General features: G+C 44.1%; 1 non-coding gene across 1 annotated transcript; it reads right to left on the reverse strand.

Annotated features, from left to right (window-relative positions):
• Positions 1 to 4,210: 4,210 nt before the first annotated feature.
• On the reverse strand, positions 4,211 to 4,348 carry LOC114808324. The gene has a single exon (XR_003756170.1). It is a non-coding gene; the product is annotated as a small nucleolar RNA SNORA7 (small nucleolar RNA).
• Positions 4,349 to 14,544: the final 10,196 nt, after the last annotated feature.

Below are 14,544 nucleotides of genomic sequence, written 5' to 3' on the forward strand. Positions count from 1 at the left end.
AAAAATACGGAAACATGTATAATTTATGAATCATCAATTTCATGTCACAGTTCAAAATTTTAATAGGCTTCTGAGCAGATGTCTTAGAAATGATTTCTAATGATACAAACTACAGGAATTATGGTTCCATTTTGGGTTGGTCTTGACATAATAATTTTGCAGCTATGAAAGTTTAAGTTCGATGTCTACTGTCCGTAAAACATTTGACAGGCACAGAATGACAGGCAGTTCTTAAAATTGTTTCCAGCTGAATATGATCATTTTCTAGTGACAGCCAGAGCAATGGCCAATATTTTCTTGTCTTCATGGGTGTTTTTTATAGATAGGCCCATTTTGTGCCTCCGAATGCAAATAACTGGAGCACAAAACTCCACTTTTTGATTTAGGGACTAATAAAAGGCTAAGATCTTAAAAAATTAAAGGGACCTTGTTTCTTTAATAGAAGTGGTTCCAAAAGACAGACCAGCTTCTAAGTCTTATGGCGCAATTTCCTTTTTCATAAATACTTGGTGAGTTGGCAAAGGTATTTATTGAACACTCACTGGGTGCAGTGCACTGTATCGAGCACTTAGGCAACTAAACTTAAAGTTTGAACAGCCACCACCACTTAATTATGAATTAATCATGGGGTTTTTTAGGCACCTACTATGTGTCAAGCACTGTACTAAGCACTGGCAAATACAAGATAACCAAAAAGGTCACAGTCCCTCTCCCACATGGAGCTCACAGTCTAAGGGGGAGAATGGGCATTGAATCCCCATTTTACAGATGACGGAACTGAGGCCAAGAGACTTTTAGTGACTTGCCCAAGGTCACACAGCAGGCAAGTGGTGGAACCAGGATTAACCACCTTTGATGGGTTCTGAGACCAATGCATCACTCACTTAATGTCTGAAGCCAGCCCCGGTTCAACAGACATCCATTATTGGTATGAATAAGGCAGAAGGTTCTAGTGGTGCAGCAGCTCCTTAAAAGTAAATCAAACTCGAAATATATCTGTAGTGTTCGTGAAAGAAGAAAGTGCTCAGAACAGGAAAGTAAATATCATGACATCGCATGAAAATATGCTTGCTGGTATACATTGACCATAGCTGCATGGCTCTGCATCTTTTAAAGATCATGTTGGATTTTTAAGGAACATCTGTACAGGGAAAACCTAGCTTTAAGTGGCAAACTTGCATAGGTGGAGATTGCAGTGCATGGCCAAGACCTGTGCTTTTCCTTCCTCGCTGTGCCTTGCTCTCGTCTCTTCAGTTCATTCATTCATTCAATCATATTTATTGAGCGCTTACTGTGTGTAGAGCACTGTACTAAGCACTTGGGAGAGTACAACAATAAACAGAACATTCCCTGCCCACAATGAGTTTACAGTCTAGAAGGGGAGAAACAGACATCAATCCAAATAAATAAGTTACAGATACGTACACCGGGTCTCTTGCCGTCAAACCCCTGCTCACATTCTCCCTCATGCCTGGAATTTCCTTGCCCTTCACATCTGACAGACCACTGCTCTCCCCATCTTCAAAGTCCGACTAAAATCTTATCTGCTCCAGGAGGTCTTCCCTGATTAAGCTCCACATTGCCAGGTTGTGTGTACTTATCCGCCACTCAGATTAACTAAGACTCATTCATTTATTAACCTTCCAAAGCTTTGCCATCAATGGACTTAGCATTTGGGAATAGTTTACCATAAGCTCCTTGAGGGCAGGATCATGTCTACTAATTCTAGAACAGTGTTAAGTGCTCAGTATAGTGCTCTGCACACAGTCTGTGCTCAATAAAAACCATTGCCTGGTTGATTGTTGTGCTCTCCCATGAGTTTAGCACAGTGCTCTGCCCACAGTAGATGCTTAGTAAAAACTAGACTGCAAGCTTATTGTGGGCAGAGAACATGTCTGTTTATTGTTATACTGTACTTTCCCAAGTGCTTAGTACAGTGCTCTGCACTCAGCTAATTGCTCAATAAATATGAATGAATGAACTGAATGAATACTATTGATTGATTGATTTTAATAGGCATCTCCTTCTCCCTCTCTGCCCCCTCTCCAGGACCTCCCACCTACCTCCCCCACCCCCCTTGACCTTCCTTTGAGTAACTCCAAGAACATAGGGTTGTATTCACACAGACAGCTGAGGAGCTGAAGAGCCAGAGCGCTGCACTTTAAAACATTCTAAATAGGACATTAGTTCAGAACGTGAATGTTTTGAAATCTGATCAACAAGCCGTTTCTCAATACATTAAGCAAAGCAAGCAAAATTAGGCTGTTTTATGTCAGGTACTTAGCACAAATCCCTTAATAATGTGTTTGAGTGCAGAAACCATTAATAAATGCATAATTCCCTAAGACAGGCTTGATTAATTAAGTCATATGTGTATCCTTCTAATTAAAAAAAAGAACATTAGGCAGATGAGTGTAATTTCTGAGTACCAAATTCAAAGGCTTCTTTTTCAGTCGTTTGTGCCTTTCTCTCCATGGTGAAAGGAAAGCTTCTGGCTATTGTAGCTGCCAACCGACAGTGATAGTGGAAGCACAAATCCCCCCCAAACCCTGGGACTTATTACACACAATTCTGTATTTATTTGCCAATTTGTAGCCTGGTCCTTAATCAGGTGCTGGGCTGATTAAGCCAGACAGTTCACATTTGAGGGGGCAGCTGGTGCTGATATGTAAATAAACAGATGAGGCAAGAGGGGACCCATGAATCAACAAGCAGATGGTATGAAGCCACGGTCTTCAAAAAATGTATGAACTTTTTCCCCTCTATTTTATCCCAGTTTATACCCCCTGAGCTTACCATGAAAATGAAGCCATGTACTATTTGCACCCATCTTCAGGACTTACATTTCAATCAATGATATTTATTGAGCACTTAACAGAGCACTGTATGTGTATAGGTACATTTGAGCATTTATCAATGGCGTCCATCTTCATACTGTTGGTCTGCCTGCTGCTCTCACTAATTGTGAAGAATTTATTTTTGCTTGTCTCCCCATCAGAGGAAACCAGAGACTGGCTTCCACTGTACTCAATCGATCAATGGTATTTCTTGAGCGCTTACTATGTGCAGAGTGCTGTACTCTGTGTTGCTTTCTAAGGCACTTAGTGCTCTGCACACAGTAGATGCTCGATGATTATTGACTGGTTGATTGATAGATAAATCAGAATAGAAACATCCAGCCACGGGCCTCGCTTCACTGTGATGGCTATATGGACAGGTAAAGTGAAGCCAATAGCAACTCTGTAGTGTGGTGGCTCACACATTTAATTTTCATCATCACTGAAGGTGAATAGATCTTTTCTGGCCATTCACAATTAATATTCCCTCCAGGCAATGCAAGTCCTCCAAGAACTAGAACATCAATTATACATTAATTATACATCTGTCTCCCCCTTTATACTTTAGGCTCATTGTGGGCAGGGAACGTGTCTACCAACTCTGTTGGATTGTACTCTCCCAAATGCTTAGTACAGTGCTCTGCACACAGTATGTGCTCAATAAATACCATGGATCAATTGATTAATACTCTAAGTGCCTGAAAACAATGCCACAACCTCATTTCACCTTCAATCCAAACTCATTAGATCTACCTTCTGCATCCAACCATGGTTCCATGGTTCCCATTTAATACAAAGGGATTCTGAAAGTAAGGCATGTCAGCCACGATGATATTTAAGGAGCTTTTTGGTGTTTAAACATCACTCATCATTTGGGTTTTTTTTTAAATCCCTGTTTGGAAGTGCTAAAATCTTGTCAGAGAGCTGGGATGAGTGAGGCTGGCAGTCCAATTCAATGCCTGGTAGAGGCCATCTCCTCCGTGAAATAGGCACCCGTGCAGAGAAGGAGGATGAAGTAGCATTATTACCCTAATTCAAAAATAACCTTCACTAAGATTATTTTTTCAGTTTAAGAATGCTTAATTTGTAAAACATAGTTTTGACGAAAACCAAAAGGAGGAGACTCTGCAGTGACTCTGCATTGCAGAGTCTTGTTTTATGCTGTTAAGTCGTTTCCGACCCATAGTGATTCCATGGACATATCTCTCCCAGAATGCCCCACCTCCATCTACAAACATTCTGGTAATGGATCCAGAGAATTTTCTTGGTAAATATCTGGAAGTGGTTTACCACTGCCTCCTTTTGCACAGTCAACTTGCGCCTCCGCCCTCAATTCTCTCCCAGATGCTGCTGCCCAGCACAGGTGAGTTTTGACTCATAGCAGATTGCCTTCCACTCGCTAGCCACTGCCCAAGCTAGGAATGGAATAGATAAGCCTCTGCTTGACTCTCCCTCCTGGAGCCAAGACTGGTAGAGTACTGGAAACTCTCCAGGTGCGATCCTGAGGGGACACATTATGGAGTACATGAACACTAATTTGTGTTAAGCATATTTTAGGGATAGAAAACAGATACTCAAGACTGACAATTTAGCCAAGCCCTTGGATATGGCTTTAGAGAAGCAGCATGGCTCAGTGGAAAGAGCACAGGCTTGGGGGTCAGAGGTCACGGGTTCTAATCCCGGAACTGCTGCTTATCAGCTGTGTGACTGTGGGCAAGTCACGTAACTTCTCTGTGCCTCAGTTACCTCATCTGTCAAATGGGGATTAAGACTATGAGCCCCACGTGGGACAACTGATTATCTTGTATCCCCCCAGTGCTTGGCACATAGTAAGCACTTAAATACCATCATCATTATTATTATTATTACCCAAGTGCAGGAGCTTATGTGGGTACATATATGCATGCATGTGTGGTCAACACGATCATCAACAAAAGGGTGATAAAGATTATATATATTTTAACCCTACTGGTTAAGTACTTACTACTGTGTACCAAGCACTGTACTAAGCAGTGGGGTAGACACGAGATCATCAGGTTGAAAACAGTTCCGGTCTCATAATGGCCTCTCCATCTAAATAGGAGGCAGTAAGATTTACTCCCCATTTTATAGATGAGGGAACAGGCATGGAGAGGTTTAGTGACTTGCCCTATACAGAAATAAGCAATTTCTTATTGAGAGAGAAAACACAGTTAAACATAAATATGCATGAGTGCTAATGAGGTTGATGAGGTAGTAATAATAATAGCAGTAATAATATTTATTGAGCATCAACTGACTGCAATGCATTATGCTAAGTGTTTGGGAAGTACAAAACAAGCAATTGACACATTCCCTGCCCACAAGAGCTTACACTCCAGTGAGGGTGAAAGACATTAAAATATTTCCAAAGTAATCAAAATAAATAATTGTAAGTACAATTCATTAAATGAATAAATATAAACTTAGTCTTGGGAAGAGTGTGGTCTGGTGAAGAGCTGTTGCAGAGGACAGATATTGTTATATTGTACTGTCCCTGACACTTAGAACAGTGCTCTGCACATAGTAAACACCTAATAAATACCATTGAGTGATAAGAAAGAAGGAGAGGAGTGATAGAAGGCCTTGTAGACAAGTCTTTGCTTGATGTGGAGGTCAATAATAATAGTTATGGTATTTGTTAAGCACTTACTATGTGCCAGTCAGTGAACTAATCGCTGGGGTGGATACAGATAAATCGGGTTGGATATAGTCCCTCTCCCACGGGGGTGCTCACAGTCTCAATCCCATTTTCCAGATGAGGTAACTGAGGCACAGAGAAGTTAAGAGACTTACCCAAGATCACACAACAGACAAGTGGCAGAGCCAGGATTAGAACCCATGATCTTCTGACTCCCAGGCCCGTGCTCTATCCACTACACCATGCTGCTTCTGCAGAGCCACAACAGGTTTTACAGAAGTCGAGGACTATGAGTTAATGATGTCTTAGGAAGATGATCTATGCAGAGGGAAAGCTGTGATGGAAAACCACAAGTGTGGTTTACTAAGAGTATAGGTCTGGGAGTCAGAGTAATCAAGATCTAATCCCGGTCCCGCCACTTGCCTGCTGTGTGACCTTGGGAAAGTTACTTAACTGCTCGCTGCCTCCTCATCTGTAATATGGGGATTCAATACCTGTTCTCCCTCCCCCTTAGACCATGAGCCCAGAGTGGGACAGGGACCGAGCCTGACCTGATTATCTTGTAACTACCCCAGTGCTTGGTAAAGGACTTGGCACAGAGTAAGCGCTTAGCAAATGCCTAGCTTAATGGAAAGAGCACGGACTTGGGAGTCAGAGGACATGGGTTCTAATCCCGGCTCTGCCACTCGTCAGTTGTGTGACTTTGGACAAGTCACTTGACTTCTGGGCCTCAGCTACCTCATCTGGAAAATGGGGATTCAGACTGTGAGCCCTATGTGGGACAACCTGATTACCTTGTTATCTACCCGGGCGCTTAGAAAAGTGCTTGACACATAGTAAGCGCTTAACAAATACCATCATTATTATTATAATTAGGAGATCAATTCAGGAGAAGTGAAGAGTGGAGGTTGGGCTGTAGCAGGAAAGGAGCAGATAAGAGGGCTGATGGAGACCTGATGTTTTTTTAAACAGTACGGTATGTTTTAGAAATGGCCCAATCTTGGAGACATTCCACATCAGAGATATCTGCTCTTAGAAACTCATTGGGAGCCTCAGCTGAGTCACAATGGACCTTAAATGCCCCTCTGATAACACTGTGGTGCATAATGTCAAAATCACTGCCCCATCAATACATAGAGTATGGGCCCCTAATTTCCTCCCAAATGTTTGTGGATTCAGCTCAGAAGCTTCTGGTAAAATCGTGTCATTTCTCCCACCCCCAAATAGCCACCTATTTACCCCCGGAAGTTGAAAAATGTCACTGTTTATTGTTGTACTTACCCAAGCGCTTAGTACAGGGCTCTGCACACAGTAAGCACTCAATAAATGTGATTGAATAAAAGCCTAAATATCTTCAGAAATGAAATCTTCTCAGGGTTTCAGTTGGACATGACCTCCCTCTAGCCCCTTTTTGACAAGTTCCTGGAGAATGAGCCCGGAAATGACTCCAGCAGGGAAAGTGGGAGGAGACACTGGTACTTTGATTTCACAGTTACAGTCCTGGCTATAAGAACAAAACAATTGCCTTAAGCACACCGGTAACTTCACATTTTTTTCTTTTTTTTTTCTCTTCCAAAATTCAGTTTGGAAATAAGGCATTAAAAAAACCCGTAACAAGGAATAACAATAAATAACAATTGCTCCTGTCTTACAACCCTGAGTGCCAAGTTTCCTCCCATGATGAAATCTGAGTTACAAATTCCTAAAAATAGGGGTTTCTAATGGAGACAGTGACAGGACAAATGGCACCACTATAATTTGATAAGGATTTACTTAGCCAAGCCTATCATTTTAAATAGGGTAAAAGGTTTTAAAACATATTTGTTTAGAAATGATTTATTTAGATCACCACCCAAAGCCTGGAAGATTAAAGACAGCTTTGCCTTCTTATTCAACTTGAGGTCTCTTGATAAATTTCTGACATATGTCCTACAAGGGCAACTAAGTCCTCTAGGAGGGGAAGCATTTGCTCTGTATCGGATCTTGGTTGATTCTCATCAGCCCACATCTCAGCAAAATTATCTTCAGGTGACTCCTCCCTTAAAACTAGGGTCCCAAAACCAACCAGATAAATTCCAGGACCCTCCCATGGAAAGCCTTTCCCTCTAAAAAAGAAAGAAAGAAAAAAAACCCTACTAATTTATGACCGTGTGCTAATGTCTCAGGCTCTTTGAAAAGCTGTTACATAAATCTTTTTTAACTGCATTGTCCTCCTGAGAACACAAACCATATTTCATCTGGAGGACTTCAAAGGTCATCAGTTATCTTAACTGGAGTTCTAAGTTGATGCCACAACCTAGGAACAACAGAAAATCTTTAGCCAACAAGTTTTCCCCTTCAGAATGTCATTGGCCTGGTCCCACCCAGCACCTAGGGGAACGTGCTCTAGTCTCTGTGGGCAGCTCAGGAAGACACAGGTCAGAGAATCCTGTTAGTGGCCTTAATTCTCCAAGTTCTGCTCTGGTTTCCTGCTCCTTTACCTTCCTTGGGCCCCAGGGCTAATCAGTTTCAGTGGGGCGGCAGGCAACACATATCATCACGTGACTCGTGAGTCACCAGAGCCATCTCCTCTGCTTCGAACTGCCCCTGCCCCTACCCCCTGGGCCTGGGGCAGGGGGTGTGGGGTGTGTGTGTGTGTGGGTGTGTGTGTGTGTAGGGGAGAATGTTGCATGAGTTATGCACCTGGCAAAGAGACTCCCCTACCCCCAAGTGGGCTCCTCTGTGCCACTTTCTTGGCTTTAAGGTGCCCTTCATGAGATATTCTTCCTCTGTGAATATTTTATGCACCCTTAAATGGGGAGTACACATCCGGGACCGAAAAGACTTTGGTTTTGCAAAAATGTCTGGGAGAAAAGCCACTTTTCCCAAATATTTCAAGCACGATGTCTCCGCCGTTCTGAAAAGCCAATGCTTGGTGCACATCTGCGTGCAGCCCGGCTTGAATTTCCTTTTCATATCAAAAGGATAAACCTTCTGTAAAAATATTTTGAATGTTTCTCATGCACAGGCCAAAAAATACCTCTAGAGGAACTGAAGCAATATACAACTGAGGACAAAAACAAAGCAAGAAAGGCTTAGAGCAACTCAAAGAGAGGCTCACCAAAAGGGAAAATAAAGTCTGTAACAGTTGAACTCCCTTTATCAGTATCCTAACAAATAACACCTCCTGTGCCTTAAATATTTAATGGGAAATCTGTGGATTTATATAGCTTACAAAATGCCGGGGGCTTATTATCTTTACAGTTTGCATGACAGGAATATTCATCTCATTCGATTCCACAGCCTGAGACAACAGGAATTCCTCCAGGTGCTAATAGTAGATAACTTGCATGCTGCTTCAATAATCTACTAATTATAGAACCCCTCAGGTAGAACAATGTCATTAATCTGATTAAATTATTTATATTGCTGGAAAGCTAAATCTTATTAGGTCCTTGCTATTTTATTTGGTGGGCAAAGCGACCACGTACTGTACCTTTTAGGGCCACTGGATAAACCGGAAAGCGGCCGGCTACATCCGAAGTAGAATGGCTGAGCTCTGGAGAACAAGACCATCTGCCGTAACTCCTCGAGGGCAGGGATCGTGTCTACCGATTCTGTTGTATTGTACTCTCCAAGTGCTCTGCACACCGTGAGTGCTCAATAAATACGATCGATTGATTGATCGATTGACTGGCACAGCCGCAGCCCACTTCCTGTGGCCATTTGGAGTTCGCCAGGCCTTTCAAACTATTGTGGTTGAGCGCTTGTTACTATGTTACAGAGCCCAGACTCTGATAGGATTAAAGGTCTACCAAAGCCATTTACCGTCCGAGGTCCTGTCTCAATTTAAGTGAGACGTTTTCACTTTTACCAAACAGATCACTGAAAAGATTGCTGTCTCTTTTATATAGTAAAACCCACAATGCCAAATGTACGTTTAATAGCCAGGCAATTACAGTGTACAGCCATCCATTTTGAGACGGTTAGCCACATATTGGTCCATTTTCATATCTGGGCAATTCTAATAGATGTTTAGTTGGCGGTTTAAAGAAGGCTTTGAAGTTGGATTCAATCCAACAGCAGTTTGATTGGATGCTAATAACCCTCCGGATCCTACAGTACTTTATACGGCACCTAATTTGCAAAATGCTTCACTGCCTGTTATTAGTGAGGTCACCTCTGCTACGCAAATGTATTCCCGTTGGACAGAATTCTCTCTAAAACAGGAACCAGCAACCCTGGGCTCTCTCCCCACTGCTCTCCTGGGGTGGCCACTGTCAGCCTTGGCAGGTACTAGACAAAGAATGGCAACATCATCATCATAATAATGATGGTATTCATTTAGGGCTTACTATGTGCTAAGCACTGTATTAAATGCTGGGGTGGATACAAGTAAATCGATTTGGACGAAGACCCTGTCCCATGTGGGGCTCACAGTCTCAATCACCATTTTACAGATGAGGTAACTGAGACACAGAGAAGTGAAGTGACTTGGCCAAGGTCACACAGCAGATAAGTGGTGAAGTCGGGATTAGAATCATCATGACCTTCTGACTTCCAGGCCCATGCCCCGATCACTCTGCCATGCAGCCTCTCCAGCCCCATGCGTCCCATGTGCCCCGTGCATCACATCGGGCACACGGCATAGCGTGATGATGCCACAGTCGCCACTTTGTGGAAGCGTGTCTGGTGCCTTCTCCTACAGCATCTCTCCAAGCGCGAGCCCTGAGCCCTCCACCTGCTCCAGAATCGGTGCGTTCCCCTCCCTCCCAGTTCCCTGTTTCTGACCTGCAGGACGGAGGTGCCTGGAGCTGAGAAGGAGGGAGGCTGGGTGCAGAAAACAACTGCATGCTGGAGAGCAGCGGGGCTTAGTGGCTAGAGCACGGGCCTGGGAGTCAGAAGGACCCAGCTTCTAATCCTGGCTCCGCCACTTGTCTGCTGTGTGACCTTGGGCAAGCCACTTCATTTCTCTGTGCCTCAGGTACCTCATCTGTAAAATGGGGATTGAGACTGGGAGCCCTGTGTGGGACAGGGACTGTGTCCAACCCAATTTGCTTCTATCCAGCCCAGTGCTTATTACAGTGCCTGGCACACAGTAAGCGCTTAAGTACCACAGTTATTAATCCCAGCTCTGCCACATGTCTGTTGTGTGACCTTGGACAAGTCACTTAACTTCTCTGTGCCTCAGTTCCCTCATCTGTAAAATGGGGATTGAGACTGTGAGCTCCATGTGGGACAGGGACTGTGTCCAACCTGATTAACTTGTATCTATCCCAGTGCTTAGAACAGTGCTTGGCACATAGTAACTGCTTAACAAGTACCATAATTAATTATTATTATTAGAAGACATAGAGATGTCTGGTGCCGTATCCAGGCTGAAACCGGATAGCTGACCCCCACATGCTCTCTCCCCCGTCGTGCGGCAGGATCACCGTGGCCAGGGCAGAGCAGCGGCACGAGTCTCTGAAGGAGCAGATCTAGAAGAGTCCTGGGGCAGCTCCCTCTGAGGCCTGACCCCCGCCCCACTCACTTCCTCCAGGCCCACCACAGAACAGCGGGGCAGCCATTTTGCAGTGCGGGTGTCTGCAACTTCTAGATAAATATCATATTTCTGTGACTCTAGACAAATATCTTCTTTCTGCCAATAATAAAACTCAGGTTGGATGGAAAGGAGAAAAAGAAACATTGGAAAAAAAAACCCCACACTGTACTTTCTGATCTTTTAATAATTAATTGGAGTCAGAATCCATCTGACCCAATGATTTCATTTGATTAAGTCTTCTTGTCTTTTTACCCCCACTGGTAAGGAACCACTCTGCAATCCCCATTCACTTTCTCTCTTCTCATATACTCTGCTGTCTTCCAAGTTTCCAGCCACACAGGAAGGACCTTTTTTGATTGTAGCCCGGGGGCTTCTTTTAATAGATCTGTGGCCACAGACCCACACAGTCAGCAGAGTTGCCAGCTAAATTTAAAGCATATGGGGCTGGGAATAGAATTCAAACAAATCTTTTGTTCCAAAAACACGAGCCTCAATGCACAGAGAATCTCCATTAGTTTTAAACAGTATGAGAAGGTCCATTTTCTTCATTCCTGAACCAACAGAAAACATGGCCTAGTGGAAGGAGCTCAGGCCTGGGAGTCAGAGGACTTGGGTTCTAATCCTGGCTCTGCCAATTGCTTGCTGGGTTACCTTGGGGAAAATTATTTCACTTTCCTGCACCACAGTTACTTCATCCGTAAAATGGGGATTAAATCCTGCTCCCTCCAACTTTGACTGGAAGGCCACATGGGTCAGGGACTATGTCCCACCTGATAAACTTGTATCTACCTCAGAGCTTAGAACAATGCTTGAAACATAGTAAATGCTCAACAGATACCATTAATAGAAAAAGAGTCATGAGCAGGATGCTTGAACTGGTTGGTTAGAAATATCTACCAAGAACAACCACGAAATATTTACCAGCCCATAAAATGGTTTTATCCACTCAACTACTTGCCAGACAATGAGATAAACAAACCCTGCATTCCCCTCTATTCGCTCAACAAAAATTGGTCCTGGCCTCTGGCACTTGGGCAAGAAACTATTGTCAAGCCAAGACGATGGGAAAGAGGAAGTCTGAAGTGGAAAGACACAATCCTCAGAAAAACGCCCTCACCCGAAAAGGTCGATCCAGCACCAGGAGCGGGGGAGTTCAGAGGAGGATAGGGAGGCAGTGTCCTTCTGGCTGTTTTTTTTTCTCCCTGACAACAGGCCCTGAGACAGAAGAAAGAAAAATGAAACCATTTGGCAATCTCATTGAGGACAGGTCCGGCTGGAGTTGTATTAGTGCCATTAGCTGGGCTATCCTGACATAGCTACTTTTAGATCAGACATAAAATGCAAATCCCATTGGCCTCTGAGAACCAAAAGATCTCGGCCACATTCTAACTTCAATCTCCAAAGTGAAATGGCAGTGGCAAATCCTGATCCCAAAATGTGGGAATGAGGGTCCAGGCCATGCACCTGATGATGATGACGATGATGATAATTGCATCTGTTTAGCGCTTACTATGTGTCAAGCACTGTTCTAAGCACTGGGGTCGATACAAGCTAGTCAGGTTGGACACAGTCTATGTCCCACATGGGGCTCACAGTCTTAATCCCCATTTTACAGATGAGGGAGCTGAGACACAGAGGAAGTAAAGTGACTTGCCCAAGGTCACACAGCAGACAAGAGGCAGAGCTGGGATTAGAACCCAGGTCCTTCTGATTCCCAGTCCCGTGCTCTTTCCACTATACCAAGCTGCTTCCATGCTAGCCCCGCCTTTGCCCCAAACACGCACGCCCGTGACCCCCACCATCAGCTGTCAGAAGGCCCAGCTCCCAGTGCTGCTTGTTGACAGATGTGAACTCTTTGTAATCTTTATGCCCTTCACATGACTCATAATTAGAGAATAGGGGCAGTCACAGAGCTTTGGGGGTTTTATGATTTGTTCCTAATCCATCCCGGGAAACCCCACAAGCAAAAATGCCCTCACAGTCTCAACCGGAGAAGGTTTGGGGCCTCTGTTTCTTAGTGTTCCTTTAAAGCTGATGCAATTCTTCACCCGCCTCATCCTTGGGCAACAAAGAACTAGAAATGACTGCTGGGAGCCATCGCGGGGAAAGCAGAGGAGAAGAGAAAATAATGCTAAGTAATAATAATATTAGTTGTGGTATTTGTTAAGTGCTTAGTATGTGTCAAGTACAGTACTAAGTGCTGGGGAAGCTACGAGATAATAGGGTCCCACACGGGGCTCATATTCTAGGTAGGCGAGAGAACAGGTTTTGAATCCCCATTTTGCAGGTAAGGAACTGAGGGATAGAGAAGTTAAGTAAGTGACTTGCCCAAGGTCACGCAGCAGGCAAGTGGCGGACTCAGGATAAGAACCCAGGTCCTCTGACTCCTAGGCCCTTGCTCTTTCAGCTAGGCCACAGTGCTTCTCGGGTACATACTTCTGAAGCCTGACTTTTAGTGTATGGCAGCTAATTTTTAACTTTTAGGGAACTGTACTGTAAAAGGACAAATAGCCCAGGAGATTAGCAGAAGATTAGAGCTAGGTAACAAATTAATTCACTGAGAAACTCTCCAATTGGGTTTTCCGTACTGTTTCTCTGGAAAATGTGGTACATGCTGCAGTTCAAAGGAAAACATTTGGTGGAATAGTTTGTTCAACACTATCTGATTCCCAGATACACCTCTCCAAATCCCAACCTCTCTCCAGAGACATATCCCTCCCCTGTCTCCAGGATATCTCTTCCAGAATCTTGCAGTCACCTATCAATGTCATCCTTGACTCCTCACCCTAGTGGACCTCCTTCAGTCAGCTTAATTACCAAATCCTATCTCTTCTTCCTCTCACAGATGTGCCTTTTCTTATTTATCCTGACTCCTAAAGCCCTGGCCAAGACCCCAGGCATCCTCCATCTAAACGGTTGGAAGATTGTAAGCTCCTCATGGGCAGGAAACATATCTCATGCTTCGTTTGTATTTCTCAGTGCTTAGTACAGTGCATGGCACTCAGTAGATGCTCACTGAATGCCCCACTACTAGGACAACTATACCCTGCCGGTGTCTCTGCCTCCAGTCCATTATGAACAATATTGGCACTATTATCTTTTGCAAATGCTGCTTCTCCCTAGACATCCTCATCCTCCAAACTCTGCGAGAGCTTCCAGTAGAACCTCTTGTCTAGTCAAAACCTCTGACACTATGCTTCAAGGATTCATAGAAATTGGCTCTACACCACACTGCTCCTTCATCTGCACCACCACTTAATACGGCAGACTTTTTCATCACCCTCTGTCCTTTCCCACCCCTGGGCCATTAATCCTTAGCAGTCTAACAGCACGGCCTAGTAGAAAGACCATGGGGCAGGGAGACAAAGGGCCTGGGTTCTAATCCCGGCTCGGTCATCTGTCTGTGGCGTGACCTTGGGCAAATCACTTCACTTCTCTGTGTCTCAGTTACCTCGTCCGTAAAATGGAGACTAAATCCTATCCCCTCCTACTTAGACCATGAGCCCCATGTGGGACAGGGACTG

Source organism: Ornithorhynchus anatinus, chromosome X5 (assembly GCF_004115215.2).
Source record: "Ornithorhynchus anatinus isolate Pmale09 chromosome X5, mOrnAna1.pri.v4, whole genome shotgun sequence".
Lineage (NCBI taxonomy): Eukaryota > Metazoa > Chordata > Mammalia > Monotremata > Ornithorhynchidae > Ornithorhynchus > Ornithorhynchus anatinus.